Consider the following 16,271-nt stretch of genomic DNA (forward strand, 5'->3'; position numbering starts at 1 on the left):
GTGAATGTGCAAAAATGGGCCAAAATTGGACATTCAAAAATTCATAACTCACTTCCTGTACATTTTTGCTACATGGTCCCAATTGACTTTTTGTGCGTCCCGGGGTGCTACAAGTGCCTGCCAATTTTAGTAGCTCTAGGTAAAACGTGCCGGGATTGGTTTTTATTTTTTTATGCTAGGGGGCGCTATAGAGTGACATTGTTATGACAACATCAGAATATCAAATTTTTCGCCGGACCCGAAGAGTGTGCAAATTTCGGTGAGTTTTCGTAAATGTTTAGGTCCTCAAAAATACGATAGTTTGCGGAGAATAAAGAAGAAGAATAACTAGAGCTGCGAGCAGCTATAAAGGGCCCTCGCAACCCGGGCCACGTTGGGGTATATGCAAGTCGGGGGACTTGCACGTTGGGGTACTGTTAAATAGACAAGGACCATGGAAAATAGAAATGCATTTGCCGTGCCTTGTGTGTAAAAAGGTGCAGTAAAAGGCCAAAAATGATGCACAATTCCCAAAATAAATTCAAAAGTGTGGACTTTCTGATGTGTGTGCAAAGTTTCATGAAAAGTCGCTCGTTTGATATTCAAAACCAGCATCTGTTTATTTGAAAACATTGCATGGCACAGAGATGGTGTGTGATCAAATAAAAAGCTTTTTGATGACTCTTAATGTGGTGTCGCTGTGCAACACATATGTATTCATGACATAGTGAAGTATTGTGACAGTTTTGTAGGGTCCAGCAAACAGTAAATGTGTGACAGTTATTCAAGAAAAAATGTAGCTTTGAAGCAGGCTAACCAATGACATCATCTAAAGGGGAAAAAAGCACATGAGCAAGCATAGGTATAAGTAGAGGAGAAAAAGAGATGAAAGAAGTGCGAGAGATGGAACAGGAGAGGAATGCAGCTGTTTATGTATAGCTGTTGTAACAGGACAGATTAAATAACACTTTAACCTGGGGTTAACAGCGCCCTAGGACAGATAAACTCTTTAGTGTAAAAGTTTTCTGGGACAGATGAATCCCTTGGGGTCAAAGAGTTTGGGTTAGCACATAGTCTGTCTTAGGATAATGTAACCTCCATGGATGAATTAGTCCTAGGACGCTTTGACCTGCGGGCTAAAACTTCAGGGGGGTTAACCTGTCCTGTTATATTGTGATCATCGTCTTCGTGCATGTCCTCAGTGGCTTCTTCTGTCTGTGTGGCAGCATTTGATACATCTGTAGAACAAAAAAGAATGAAGAATCATGTTAGATCTGTGAAGTTTGGTTGTCTTAGGTGTAGTTTACAGAACAGTCGTGTGCATATTTTTAGCATGGTAGTGTCTTAATACAAATGCATATTATGTAATGCACTGTATATGGATATTACAGACGTAATATTTGACGGTGATCTTATATTCATAGTTTTTGCCCGTTAATAAATAATATAGCTAGTAAGTAATAAGACACGCAAAAATGGTATAGTTGAATCCTCTGGGTCAAAAAGCAATGTTTTAGGATTGTGTGATGAAATGATGAATAAAAGTAAGGATACGACAGGTACATAAATGGTTATATATACACACGGACATATATATTTATACAGTATAACAGTGCCGCATGTATTGGTTTTAAGGAAAGAGTTGAAAAGCAGTGTTCAGAAAAAAGCATAAGACGCACAAAGTACCATTTCACTACATGTAATAAGTTGTCAAGTAGACATGTGAATTAAGTGGTTAAGATAGTGGCTACTGTGCAAGTAAGCTTCAATTGTCTCTAAAAGGTTAGCATATGTGTTCTACATGATATCAATGGCTAGACGTGCTCGTGGAGAAACATTACAAACAGAAAAACACACTAAAGGTGCCTTTAACAAACCTGTTAATAAATGAGAACTTAATACATATATGTATGGCATACTGTATATGATTGAGAAAGCTGTTTAGTTTATGTATTGTATACTTACGGAAAAAAGTTGGCAATCTTTGCGTATGGAGATGATTAGAGGGTCTTTATCAAAAGAGAATTTGCTTGTTGATTTGTTCATGTTCTGTAGAAAAGCAAAGGAGTAGAAATAAATACAGTATCATACTTCATAAACATACAAGAAATTTGTAGCTGTATTAACCATTGTTGGTATTTGAAGTGATAATTTAGGAATAGAAGTGTAGTGATTGCAGAATTTATAGAGTGCTTACCTTGTATGACTTTGTAGATGGAAATGTCTTTTGTTGAAAGAGCTCTTTGTTGTCTACTATATATGCAAGGACAAGCATAAGTAGGTGTGGTTATGAAGTACTTGACCATTGAAATAAAGCAGTGGTATCAAATGTATGGACCGTGGTTTGGCTCAGGCCTGCAAAGGGGTTTAATGTGGCACAAGAGATAATCTTGTAAGGTACAAAAAATAATAATAATATAATAGGTATGCCTCTGAGTTTTCACAAATCTAGGTCAAGTCAAGTCATCTTTAGTTATTTTGCGCTTGAATCATCCAATCGGAAATGCTCCATAAAAAATGTATAGAGGGTGCGATTTATTGCAAATTGCACAAGAAATCTCTAAAAATTCATGTTAATGACAAGTCTGATGTGTGTGCAAAGTTTCACGAGTTTTCACACATGTATAGATAAAAAAAAACAAAGCAGCACTTTACTTGGCAACCAATGCATCGCTATAGCAGCAGCGTGCGACAAAATAAAAAACTTTCGATAAATTTGCATCTTAAACATCTTAAGATGAAACACACCAAGTTTGAACACGGTCGGATGAATTTTGTAGGAGGAGTTAAAATATGACCCCTAAAAAAGGCCACAAAAAAAGTCTACAAATCCCATCATAAATCAAAATGGCGGACTTCCTGTTTGGTTTAGCACATGGTTCCAAGAGACTTTTTTGTACATCGTGGGCTCTTATGTATGCCTCTAAATTATCATAGCGCTAGGTGAAACGTACAACCGGGAATGCTTCGTTAAAGAGGAGTTTTTTAGCTCAAAATGTGATGCCCGGCCCCTACGGGACTTCCTGTTGGGTTTAGCACATGGCACCAAGAGACATTTTTGTACATCGTGGGCTGTTACATTTGTCTCCAAATTTTCGTAGCTCTAGCTGCTTCGTACAACTGGGAATGCTTCATTAAGAAGTAATTTTTTCCTTTGCAAACTGTGCATGCCACGGCAACAGCGTGCGACAAAATAAAAAGCTTTCAATAACTTTTCATCTTCAACATCTTAAGATGAATCACACCAAGTTTGGAGATGATCGGATAAACTCTGTAGGAGGAGTTCGTTAAAATAAGACCCCTATGAAATGGCCCAAAAAATGGCAACACGTTCCAAAGTAAATCAAAATGGCGGACTTCCTGTTCGGTTTAGCATATGGTTCAAAAAGAGTTTTTTGTACCTTGAGGGCTGTTACATATGTCTTCAAATATTGGTAACTCTAGGTGAAATGTACAGCCGGGAATGCTTCATTAAGTTAGAATTTTGAAACACAAAATTTGATGCCTCGCCTCTGGCGGACTTCCTGTTAGGTTTAGCATATGGCACCAACAGGCTTTTTTGTAGATCATAGTCTGTTACATATGTGTACCAATTTTCGTAGCTCTAGATTAAACGTACCACCGGCAATGCTTCGTTAAGTAAGAATTTTGAAACTGTAAATTTGATGCCCCGCCACCGTCATATAGTATGTCAAAAACTTTAGATTTTTTACCATGATGTTGTCCCAGGTGTTGAGATGGTACAGCCCAAGTTTGAAGTCAATCGGGTTAACCGTGTAGGAGAAGCGGGCAAAAGTATGACCCCTGTAAATGTGCAAAAATGGGCCAAAATTGGACATTCAAATACTCATACCTCACTTCCTGTCTATTTTAGGGTACACATATCAAAGAGGTTTTTGTTCATCTGGATGTGCTACAGGTGCCACACAATTTTCGTAGCCATAGGACAATCGTAGCGGGACAGGGATCCGTTAAACCTATGTAGGTGGCGCTACAGAGCCATTTTTCTGTTATCATGTATGGCGACTTTAAAATATCAAATTTTTCGCCAGACCCGATCTGCGTGTAAAGTTTGGTGAGTTTTCGTTCATGTTTAGTGCCTCAATAATGTGGTTGTTTGCGGAAAAGAATAATAACAAAGAAGAAGAAGAAGAATAATAATAAGAATTCCTTCAGGAACAATAGGGACCTCGCAGCGGTCGCTGCTCGGGCCCTAATAATGAAAAACAATAGGGACCTCGCAGCGGTCGCTGCTCGGGCCCTAATAATAATAATAATTTTTACAAAAACAATAGGGACCTCGCAGCGGTCGCTGCTCGGGCCCTAATAATAATAATAATAAGAATTCCTACAAAAACAATAGGGCCTCGCAGCGGCACCGCCGCCGCCGCTGCTCGGGCCCTAACAAGGACCATGGAAAATAGAAATGCATTTGCCGTGCCTTGTGTGTAAAAAGGTGCAGTAAAAGGCCAAAAATGATGCACAATTCCCAAAATAAATTCAAAAGTGTGGACTTTCTGATGTGTGTGCAAAGTTTCATGAAAAGTCGCTCGTTTGATATTCAAAACCAGCATCTGTTCATTTGAAAACATTGCATGGCACAGAGATGGTGTGTGATCAAATAAAAAGCTTTTTGATGACTCTTAATGTGGTGTCGCTGTGCAACACATATGTATTCATGACATAGTGAAGTATTGTGACAGTTTTGTAGGGTCCAGCAAACAGTAAATGTGTGACAGTTATTCAAGAAAAAATGTAGCTTTGAAGCAGGCTAACCAATGACATCATCTAAAGGGGAAAAAAGCACATGAGCAAGCATAGGTATAAGTAGAGGAGAAAAAGAGATGAAAGAAGTGCGAGAGATGGAACAGGAGAGGAATGCAGCTGTTTATGTATAGCTGTTGTAACAGGACAGATTAAATAACACTTTAACCTGGGGTTAACAGCGCCCTAGGACAGATAAACTCTTTAGTGTAAAAGTTTTCTGGGACAGATGAATCCCTTGGGGTCAAAGAGTTTGGGTTAGCACATAGTCTGTCTTAGGATAATGTAACCTCCATGGATGAATTAGTCCTAGGACGCTTTGACCTGCGGGCTAAAACTTCAGGGGGGTTAACCTGTCCTGTTATATTGTGATCATCGTCTTCGTGCATGTCCTCAGTGGCTTCTTCTGTCTGTGTGGCAGCATTTGATACATCTGTAGAACAAAAAAGAATGAAGAATCATGTTAGATCTGTGAAGTTTGGTTGTCTTAGGTGTAGTTTACAGAACAGTCGTGTGCATATTTTTAGCATGGTAGTGTCTTAATACAAATGCATATTATGTAATGCACTGTATATGGATATTACAGACGTAATATTTGACGGTGATCTTATATTCATAGTTTTTGCCCGTTAATAAATAATATAGCTAGTAAGTAATAAGACACGCAAAAATGGTATAGTTGAATCCTCTGGGTCAAAAAGCAATGTTTTAGGATTGTGTGATGAAATGATGAATAAAAGTAAGGATACGACAGGTACATAAATGGTTATGTAAGTGTAAAATTTGGCATGGTGTGTCCAGATACATGCAGGATAAGTATAAAATATTATGGTGTGTGATTGATTTTTTCTTAGTAAAAATTAGTATTGTAATGGTCAAGTCACAGTATGTCCAAAAATTAAAAAAAAAAAATCTATGGTATAGAAACATCATAATCAGGGGCAAAGACATAAACATAATAATAGTAATTAATAATGATAGAATTTAAATACAATCTTTTCCATGAATATGTCAGTTATTTTGAGAAGATACAGAAAAAAAAGAACTTTGAAGTGTCTATCAGTGGATGAAAGAGGGCAAGATCACAGCATAGCTACATGATATCAGTCACATTTGAAAGTAATCAAGTGTAGTATGTATTCACATTATATACATTGAGAAATTGCGGCTCAATAATCAGTCAGTGTTTTAGTTAACAGTCCAATGTTACCTTCAAGATATTCCTAACAGAAAAAAAGGAACGTGCATTAACAAAAAAATGTAAAAATGTCCATTGTCAAACATGTCATTCATTATACACAATGTGTAGGATGGGGATGCTTGCTGTGTTAGTGTTTGTGTGTCTTCCATGTCATATAGCTTACCATCACGGACAAATGCATCACATGCATCCTTTATATCCAATGCAGTCTGGAGTTCTTTCACAAGCTTGGTTTTGAAGTCTATCTGTTTTTCAAGTGCTCGATTGACTCGAGTCACATGGACTAGTTGGTTCATTTGGGAATGAAGATCAAGGCTGCGCTGGTATAAGTCGTTGCGACTGAAAGCATGATCAATGCATGCATACTGTAATGACAAAGCATTCAATGAAAATCAGTCATGTTAGATTCCATGATTCTAAATAGCAGAGGTAACGTGTTGGTGCAAAACGTTGTGGTCGTGTTGCATGTTACTCAATGGCTGTGTGTGTCAAAACGAGTTTATTTGAAAGAATATACAAATATATACACACGGACATATATATTTATACAGTATAACAGTACCGCATGTATTGGTTTTAAGGAAAGAGTTGAAAAGCAGTGTTCAGAAAAAAGCATAAGACGCACAAAGTACCATTTCACTACATGTAATAAGTTGTCAAGTAGACATGTGAATTAAGTGGTTAAGATAGTGGCTACTGTGCAAGTAAGCTTCAATTGTCTCTAAAAGGTTAGCATATGTGTTCTACATGATATCAATGGCTAGACGTGCTCGTGGAGAAACATTACAAACAGAAAAACACACTAAAGGTGCCTTTAACAAACCTGTTAATAAATGAGAACTTAATACATATATGTATGGCATACTGTATATGATTGAGAAAGTTGTCCTGTTTAGTTTATGTATTGTATACTTACGGAAAAAAGTTGGCAATCTTTGCGTATGGAGATGATTAGAGGGTCTTTATCAAAAGAGAATTTGCTTGGTGATTTGTTCATGTTCTGTAGAAAAGCAAAGGAGTAGAAATAAATACAGTATCATACTTCATAAACATACAAGAAATTTGTAGCTGTATTAACCATTGTTGGTATTTCAAGTGATAATTTAGGAATAGAAGTGTAGTGATTGCAGAATTTATAGAGTGCTTACCTTGTATGACTTTGTAGATGGAAATGTCTTTTGTTGAAAGAGCTCTTTGTTGTCTACTATATATGCAAGGACAAGCATAAGTAGGTGTGGTTATGAAGTACTTGACCATTGAAATAAAGCAGTGGTATCAAATGTATGGACCGTGGTTTGGCTCAGGCCTGCAAAGGGGTTTAATGTGGCACAAGAGATAATCTTGTAAGGTACAAAAAATAATAATAATATAATAGGTATGCCTCTGAGTTTTCACAAATCTAGGTCAAGTCAAGTCATCTTTAGTTATTTCGCGCTTGAATCATCCAATCGGAAATGCTCCATAAAAAATGTATAGAGGGTGCGATTTATTGCAAATTGCACAAGAAATCTCTAAAAATTCATGTTAATGACAAGTCTGATGTGTGTGCAAAGTTTCACGAGTTTTCACACATGTATAGATAAAAAAAAACAAAGCAGCACTTTACTTGGCAACCAATGCATCGCTATAGCAGCAGCGTGCGACAAAATAAAAAACTTTTGATAAATTTGCATCTTAAACATCTTAAGATGAAACACACCAAGTTTGAACACGGTCGGATGAATTTTGTAGGAGGAGTTAAAATATGACCCCTAAAAAAGGCCACAAAAAAAGGCTACAAATCCCATCATAAATCAAAATGGCGGACTTCCTGTTTGGTTTAGCACATGGTTCCAAGAGACTTTTTTGTACATCGTGGGCTCTTATGTATGCCTCTAAATTATCATAGCGCTAGGTGAAACGTACAACCGGGAATGCTTCGTTAAAGAGGAGTTTTTTAGCTCAAAATGTGATGCCCGGCCCCTACGGGACTGTTGGGTTTAGCACATGGCACCAAGAGACTTTTTTGTACATCGTGGGCTGTTACATTTGTCTCCAAATTTTCGTAGCTCTCGCTGCTTCGTACAACTGGGAATGCTTCATTAAGAAGGAATTTTTTCCTTTGCAAACTGTGCATGCCACGGCAACAGCGTGCGACAAAATAAAAAGCTTTCAATAACTTTTCATCTTCAACATCTTAAGATGAATCACACCAAGTTTGGAGATGATCGGATAAACTCTGTAGGAGGAGTTCGTTAAAATAAGACCCCTATGAAATGGCCCAAAAAATGGCAACACGTTCCAAAGTAAATCAAAATGGCGGACTTCCTGTTCGGTTTAGCATATGGTTCAAAAAGAGTTTTTTGTACCTTGAGGGCTGTTACATATGTCTTCAAATATTGGTAACTCTAGGTGAAATGTACAGCCGGGAATGCTTCATTAAGTTAGAATTTTGAAACACAAAATTTGATGCCTCGCCTCTGGCGGACTTCCTGTTAGGTTTAGCATATGGCACCAACAGGCTTTTTTGTAGATCATAGTCTGTTACATATGTGTACCAATTTTCGTAGCTCTAGATTAAACGTACCACCGGCAATGCTTCGTTAAGTAAGAATTTTGAAACTGTAAATTTGATGCCCCGCCACCGTCATATAGTATGTCAAAAACTTTAGATTTTTTACCATGATGTTGTCCCAGGTGTTGAGATGGTACAGCCCAAGTTTGAAGTCAATCGGGTTAACCGTGTAGGAGAAGCGGGCAAAAGTATGACCCCTGTAAATGTGCAAAAATGGGCCAAAATTGGACATTCAAATACTCATACCTCACTTCCTGTCTATTTTAGGGTACACACATCAAAGAGGTTTTTGTTCATCTGGATGTGCTACAGGTGCCACACAATTTTCGTAGCCATAGGACAATCGTAGCGGGACAGGGATCCGTTAAACCTATGTAGGTGGCGCTACAGAGCCATTTTTCTGTTATCATGTATGGCGACTTTAAAATATCAAATTTTTCGCCAGACTCGATCTGCGTGTAAAGTTTGGTGAGTTTTCGTTCATGTTTAGTGCCTCAAAAATGTGGTTGTTTGCGGAAAAGAATAATAACAAAGAAAAAGAAGAAGAAGAAGAAGAAGAAGAAGAAGAATTCCTTCAGGAACAATAGGGACCTCGCAGCGGTCGCTGCTCGGGCCCTAACTAGAGCTGCGAGCAGCTATAAAGGGCCCTCGCAGCCCGGGCCACGTTGGGGTCCTTGCACGTTGGGGTACTTGCACGTTAGGGTACTGGCACGTTGGGATACTGGCATATTGGAAGCAAAATTTCTTTGAAAATGGCATAATAAACGTTTACATGTAGAATATTTTTTTTGCCAGTGTGTGTCAAGCTCAACGGGTTTTGGTGATTGTTAAGACCTGCAAAAATCAGCGTCCTTATTTATTTTTAGGCAATGAGTTGCCCTGATTGGTATTTTTTGTAAAAGTGTATATATACATCATCGCTCGTTGTACTCATTGCACAATGTTACTTTTATTGTCCAAAGGGGCAATCAAAAATGAATAAAACAAAATGGAAACGTACATACGTTTGGATCGGTGTGAAACCAGTGAACAATTTGAGTGGTGGAAACTAAAAGAATATTCAGAAATGACTTAGTCATCACACTTAGAATGAGTTTACATTTTTTTGTACAAAATACCGTATGTGGGTTTTTTTTTTTTATATAAGCCTCAAGGGCTAGGTGGCGCTGTATTTATAACTGAATGTTGTCATAGAGATACCTTCAGGCCTTGATTATAAGCATACATGTCAAGTGTGGGATTTTTTTTGGAGCATGTACCGTGGAGTTATTAAGCATATCCTTCATTCACGATATTGCTTTTAATGTCCATAGAGGCTATCAAAAATAAATAAAAATATATATATGTTTGGATAAGTCTGATGCCAGTGAACATTTTGAGTGGTGGAAACTAAAAGAATATTCATAAATGACTTAGTTATCACACTTAGAATGAGTTTACATTTTTTGTACAAAATACCGTATGTGTGGTATTTTTTTTTCATGCCTCAAGGGCTAGGTGGCGCTGCATATATAACTGAATGTTGTCATAGAGATAACTTCAGGCCTTGACGATAAACATACATGTCAAGTTTGGGATTTTTTGGAGCATGTACCGGGGAGTTATCAAGCATATCATTTTTCATTGCGAAACACACATTTTGATGCCCCGCCCTCATCATATAGTATTTCGAAAAGTCAAAATTTTTCCCCCTGTCGTTGGCTCAGGTCTTGACATGGTCCAGGCCAAGTCTTAACTCAGTCGGATGAAACGTATAGGAGAAGTGGGCAAAAGTCTGCCCCCTGTGAATGTGCAAAAATCGTCAAAAATGGGACATTCAAAAATTCGTAGCTCACTTCCTGTTCATTTTAGCATATGGGTACAAGAGACTTTTTTGTAGGTCTTGGGCTCCCTCATACACCTAAAAATATTCGTCGTACTTGCTTAAACGTACAACGGGGGCTGCTTCGTTAAAAATTTCGAGGGGGCGCTATTGAGTCATTTTTTTAAAAATAGCACAATCAACAATAAAATATTGCTCATTTTACCAGGCCAGATGTGTGTGCCAAGTTTCAGGAGTTTCTGTGCATGTTTAGACCCTCAAAACTGGCGTTGTTTTCTTGGCGAACAGCGCTTAGCCACGCCCACAGCAATTCGCGAAAACTCACAAACTTCCTGTTGTGACATCATGAAGGCCGAAACCCTCATCTGAGCAAATATGAGGTAGGTCCAGTTAACGTGTTTGGAGAAAAACGTAGAAGAAAATTCGTAAGAAAAAAAATTGCCACTAGGTGGCGCTATCAGTTAGATGAAATGTAAGTTAGTAGATGTCTTTAGAGCTGGACTCTCATCAAATGTGTGAAATTTTGAGAAGATAGGATCATCTCGGTCAAGTTAATGCAGCTTTTATTGTCACGAAAAATCTTCAGACTTTGCGTCACCGTAGCGGCCACGCCCTTTGGCGAAAAGTTACAATATTCGGTGTGGGGCATGATCAACATCTTAAGGCTTTTCTGACCAATTTTCAACTGGATCCCTTCAACGAGCTCAGCACAGTAGCTAAAAACGTAAAGTATGACATTTATTGTAACCACTAGGTGGCGCTATATGTAGAACTGAATTTTATCATATAGATGTTTTCAGGCCGTGACTATTACGTTGCCTGAGAAGTTTGAGATTTTTTGGAGCTTGTACATGGGAGTTATTCAGCATTTGCTCTTTCTGGACAAATGAAATTTTAAAGGCAATATTTGATGCCCCGCCCCCGTCATATAGTATTTCGAAAAGGCAAGATTTTTTGCCCAGTTGTTCTCTCACGTCTTGAGATGATAAATGCGAAGTTTGAAGTCAATTGGATGAAAAATGTTTGCAAAGGGGGAAAAAGCATGACCACAGTGAATGTGCCAAAATAGGCCAAAATTGGACATTAAAAAATTCATAGCTCACTTCCTGTACATTTTAGCTACATGGTCCCAATAGACTTCTTTGTGCGTCTCGGGGTGCTACACGTGCCTGCCAATTTTCGTTGCTCTAGCTCAAACATGCCGGGCTTGGTTTTTATTTTTCTATGCTAGGGGGCGCTATAGAGTCACGTTGTTATGACGACTTCAGAATATCAAATTTTTAGCCAAGGAGTGTGCAAAGTTTGGTGAGTTTTCGTAAATGTTTAGGTACCCAAAATCGCGATCGTTTACGGAGAATAATAATAATAATAATAATAACTGGAGCTGCGAGCAGCTATAAAGGGCCCTCGCAACCCAGGCCACGTTGGGGTATTTGCACGTCGGGGTACTGGCATGTTGGGGTACTGTCAAATAGGAAACCATCTAAATTGTAAACGTTTTTGCCATGCTTTGTGTTTTTAAAGTTTCATGGAAAGGCCAAAAACGATGCACAATTAACAAAATAAAATCAAAATGGATTGGCACATGGCTATATAGAATACTTTTTGAATATATTCGGCATGCCTGCCAATATTCACACATCTAGCTGAATCATATAATCGGAAAGACTTCATAAAAATGTCTAGAGGGCGCTATTGAGCCATTTATTACAAATTGCACAACAAATCTCTAAATAAAATATTCATGTTCCAGACAGGTCTGGTGTGTGTGCAAAGTTTTGTGAGTTTTCACCCATATTTAGACTCTCAAAAAAGCATTTTTCTTCACAAACAATGCATGGCTACAGCAAAGGCGTGTGACAAAATAAAAAAATTCAATAACTTTTCATCTTAAATATCTTAAGATGAAACACGCCAAAGAATGAAGACGATCTGATAAGTTCTGTTGAAAATATGACCCCTATAAAAGGCCCCAAAAAATGGCTACAAATACCAAAGTAAATCAAAATGGCAGACTTCCTTTTTGATTCAGCATATGGCTTTAGAAACCTTTCTGTAAGTCTTAGGCTGATAGGTATCCCAATTTTTACAAATCTAGCTGAATCATAAAACACAAAACATTTGCAAAAGCTTCATAAAAATGTCTAGAGGGCGCTATTGAACCATTTATTGCAAATTGAATAAGAAATCTCTAAAATATTCATGCTGATGACAAGCCTGATGTGTGTGTAAAGTTTCATGAGTTTTTGCACATGTTTAGACCAAAAAAAAAAGCAGCATTTTACTTGGCAAACAATGCATCGCCATGACAACGGCGTGCGACAAAATAAATAACTTTCGATAACTTTGCACCTTAAACATCTTAAGATGAAGCACACCAAGTTTAAAGACAGTCGGATAAATTTTGTAGGAGGAGTTCGTTAAAATATGACCCCTAAAAAAGGCCACAAAAAATGGCTACAAATCCCAACGTGAATCAAAATGGTGGACTTCCTGATTGGTTTAGCATATGGCTCCAAGAGACTTTTTTGTACCTCCTGAGCTCTTATGTTTGCCTGCAAATTAGCATAGCTTTAGGTGAAACGTACAACCGGGAATGCTTTGTCTGTTTAATCAAAACGCAAAATATGGTGTGCAATTCCAATGCATTGCTATGGCAACAGCGTGTGACAAAATAAAAAACTTTCAATTACTTTGCATCTTAAACATCTTAAGATGAAACATACCAAGTTTGAAGACAGTCGGATAAATTTTGTAGGAGGGGTTCGTTAAAATATGACCCCTGAAAAAGGCCACAAAAAATGGCAACAAATCCCATCATAAATCAAAATGGCGGACTTCCTGTTTGGTTTAGCACATGGTTCCAAGAGACTTTTTTGTACATCGTGGGCTCTTATGTATGCCTGCAAATTATCATAGCGCTAGGTGAAACGTACAACCGGGAATGCTTCGTTAAAGAGGAGTTTTTTAGCTCAAAATGTGATGCCCGGCCCCTGGGGGACTTCCTGTTGCGTTTAGCACATGGCACCAAGAGACATTTTTGTACATCCTGGGCTGTTACATATGTCTACAATTTTTCGGCGCTCTAGCTGCTTCATACAACTGGGAATGCTTCATTAAGAAGGATTTTTTTCCTTTGCAAAAAGTGCATGCCACGATAACAGCGTGTGACGAAATAAAAAACTTTCAATAACTTTTCATTTTCAACATCTTAAGATGAATCACACCAAGTTTGAAGATGATCGGATAAACTCTGTAGGAGGAGTTTGTTAAAATATGACCCCTATGAAATGGCCCAAAAAAATGGCAACACATTCCAAAGTAAATCAAAATGGCGGACGTCCTGTTAGGTTTAGCATATGGTTCAAAAAGAGTTTTTTGTACCTCGAGGGCTGTTATATACCTCTACAAATTTTGGTAACTCTAGGTGAAACGTACAGCCGGGTATGCTTTGTTAAAGAGGAGTTTTTTTAGCTCAAAATGTGATGCCCGGCCCCTGGGGGACTTCCTGTTGGGTTTAGCACAGGGCAAATTGGCAAAAATTGGACATTTAAATACTCATACCTCACTTTCTGTCTATTTTAGGGTACACACATCAAAGAGGTTTTTGTTCATCTGGATGTGCTACGGGTGCCACACAATTTTCGTCGCCATAGGACAATCGTAGCGGGACAGGGATCCGTTTAACCTATGTAGGTGGCGCTATGGAGCCATTTTTCTGTTATCATGTATGGCGACTTTAAAATATCAAATTTTTCGCCAGGCCTGATGTGCGTGTAAAGTTTGGTGAGTTTTCGTTCACGTTTAGCGTCTCAAAAATGCGATTGTTTGCGGAGAATAATAATAATAATAATAACTAGAGCTGCGAGCAGCTATAAAGGGCCCTCGCAACCTGGGTCACGTTGGGGTACTTGCACGTCGGGGTACTGGCACGTTGGGGTACTGTCAAATCGGACAAGGACCATCTAAAATGTTTTTGACAAGCTTTGTGAGTGCAAAAGGCCAAAGATGGTGTGCAATTCCCAAAATAAATTCAAAATGGCGGACTTCCTTTTAGGTTTAGCATACGGCTACAGAATACTTTTTGTAGGTCTTAAGCTAATAGGTATGCCTCCCAGTTTTCACAAATCTAGGTCAAGTCATCTTTAGTTGTGTATCGCTTGAATCATACAATTGGAAATGCTCCATAAAAATGCATAGAGGGCGCTATTGAGCACAACGTTGGGTTACTTGCACGTCAGGGTACTGGCACGTTGGGGTACTGTTACATGGAACAAGGACCATTTAAAATGTTAGTTTTTTCCATGCCTTGTTTGTGCAAAGTTTAATGAAAGAGGCCAAAAATTATGTATAATTCCCAAAATAAAATCAAAATAGCGGACTTCCTCTTTGGTTTGGCAAATGGCTACATAATACTTTTTTGTAGGTATTAGGCTGATAGGGGTCTGTCCTAATTTTCACAAATCTAGCAGAATCATACAATCGGAAATACTTCATAAAAATGTCTAGAGGGCGCTATTTATTGCAAATTGCACAATAAATCTCTAAAAATTCATGTTCATGACAAGTCTGATGTGTTTGCAAAGTTTCATGAGTTTTCACACATGTATAGATAAAAAAACAAAGCAGCACTTTACTTGGCAAACAATGCATCGCTATAGCAGCAGCGTGCGACAAAATAAAAAACTTTCGATAACTTTGCATCTTAAACATCTTAAGATGAAACACACCAAGTTTGAAGACGGTCGGATGAACTTTGTACGAGGAGTTCGTTAAAATATGACCCCTGAAAAAGGCCACAAAAAATGGCAACAAATCCCATCGTAAATCAAAATGGCGGACTTCCTGTTTGGTTTAGCACATGGTTCCAAGAGACTTTTTTTGTACATCGTGGGCTCTTATGTATGCCTGCAAATTATCATCGCGCTAGGTGAAACGTACAACCGGGAATGCTTCGTTAAAGAGGAGTTTTCTAGCTCAAAATGTGATGCCCGGCCCCTGGGGGACTTCCTGTTGGGTTTAGCACATGGCACCAAGAGACTTTTTTGTACATTGTGGGCTGTTACATATGTCTACAAATTTTTGTAGCTCTAGCTACTTCGTACAACTGGGAATGCTTCATTAAGAAGGATTTTTTTCCTTTGCAAAAAGTGCATGCCACGACAACAGCGTGCGACGAAATAAAGAGCTTTCAATAACTTTTCATCCTCAACATCTTAAGATGAGTCACACCAAGTTTGAAGATGATCGGATAAACTCTGTAGGAGGAGTTCGTTAAAATAAGACCCCTACGAAATGGCCCAAAAAATGGCAACACATTCCAAAGTAAATCAAAATGGCGGACGTCCTGTTAGGTTTAGCATATGGTTCAAAAAGAGTTTTTTGTACCTCGAGGGCTGTTATATACCTCTACAAATTTTGGTAACTCTAGGTGAAACGTACAGCCGGGTATGCTTTGTTAAAGAGGAGTTTTTTAGCTCAAAATGTGATGCCCGGCCCCTGGGGGACTTCCTGTTGGGTTTAGCACAGGGCACCAAGAGACTTTTTTTGTACATCTTGGGCTGTTAGATATGTCTACAAATTTTCGTAGCTCTTCCTGCTTCGTACAAATGGGAATGCTTCTTTAAGGATATTTTTTTTCCTTTGCAAACAGTGCATGCCATGACAACAGCGTGCGACGAAATACAAAGCTTTCAATAACTTTTCATCTTCAACATCTTAAGATGAATCACACCAAGTTTGAAGATGATCGGATAAACACTGTAGGAGGAGTTCGTTAAAATAAGACCCCAATGAAATGGCCAAAAAAATGGCAACACGTTCCAAAATAAATCAAAATGGCGGACTTCCTGTGAAGTTTAGCATATGGTTCAAAAAGAGTTTTTTGTAGGTCATAGCCTGTTACATATGTGTACCAATTTTCGTAGCTCTCGATTAAACGTACAACCGGC

The 16,271-nt window shown here is 38.4% G+C and overlaps 1 protein-coding gene and 1 long non-coding RNA gene across 2 annotated transcripts in view; one reads left to right on the top strand and one right to left on the bottom strand.

Annotated features, from left to right (window-relative positions):
- Positions 1-16,271, top strand: part of tnk2b (tyrosine kinase, non-receptor, 2b) — a 276,182-nt gene that overhangs the window by 159,031 nt on the left and 100,880 nt on the right. The gene's annotated exons all lie outside the window — the stretch shown is intronic.
- On the bottom strand, positions 574-2,100 carry LOC144007684 (uncharacterized). Its single transcript, XR_013280317.1, has 2 exons — positions 1,945-2,100; positions 574-1,217 (listed from the first exon to the last, which is right to left on the bottom strand). It is a non-coding gene; the product is annotated as an uncharacterized LOC144007684 (long non-coding RNA).

Source organism: Festucalex cinctus, chromosome 1 (genome assembly GCF_051991245.1).
Source record: "Festucalex cinctus isolate MCC-2025b chromosome 1, RoL_Fcin_1.0, whole genome shotgun sequence".
Taxonomy (NCBI): Eukaryota; Metazoa; Chordata; class Actinopteri; order Syngnathiformes; family Syngnathidae; genus Festucalex; species Festucalex cinctus.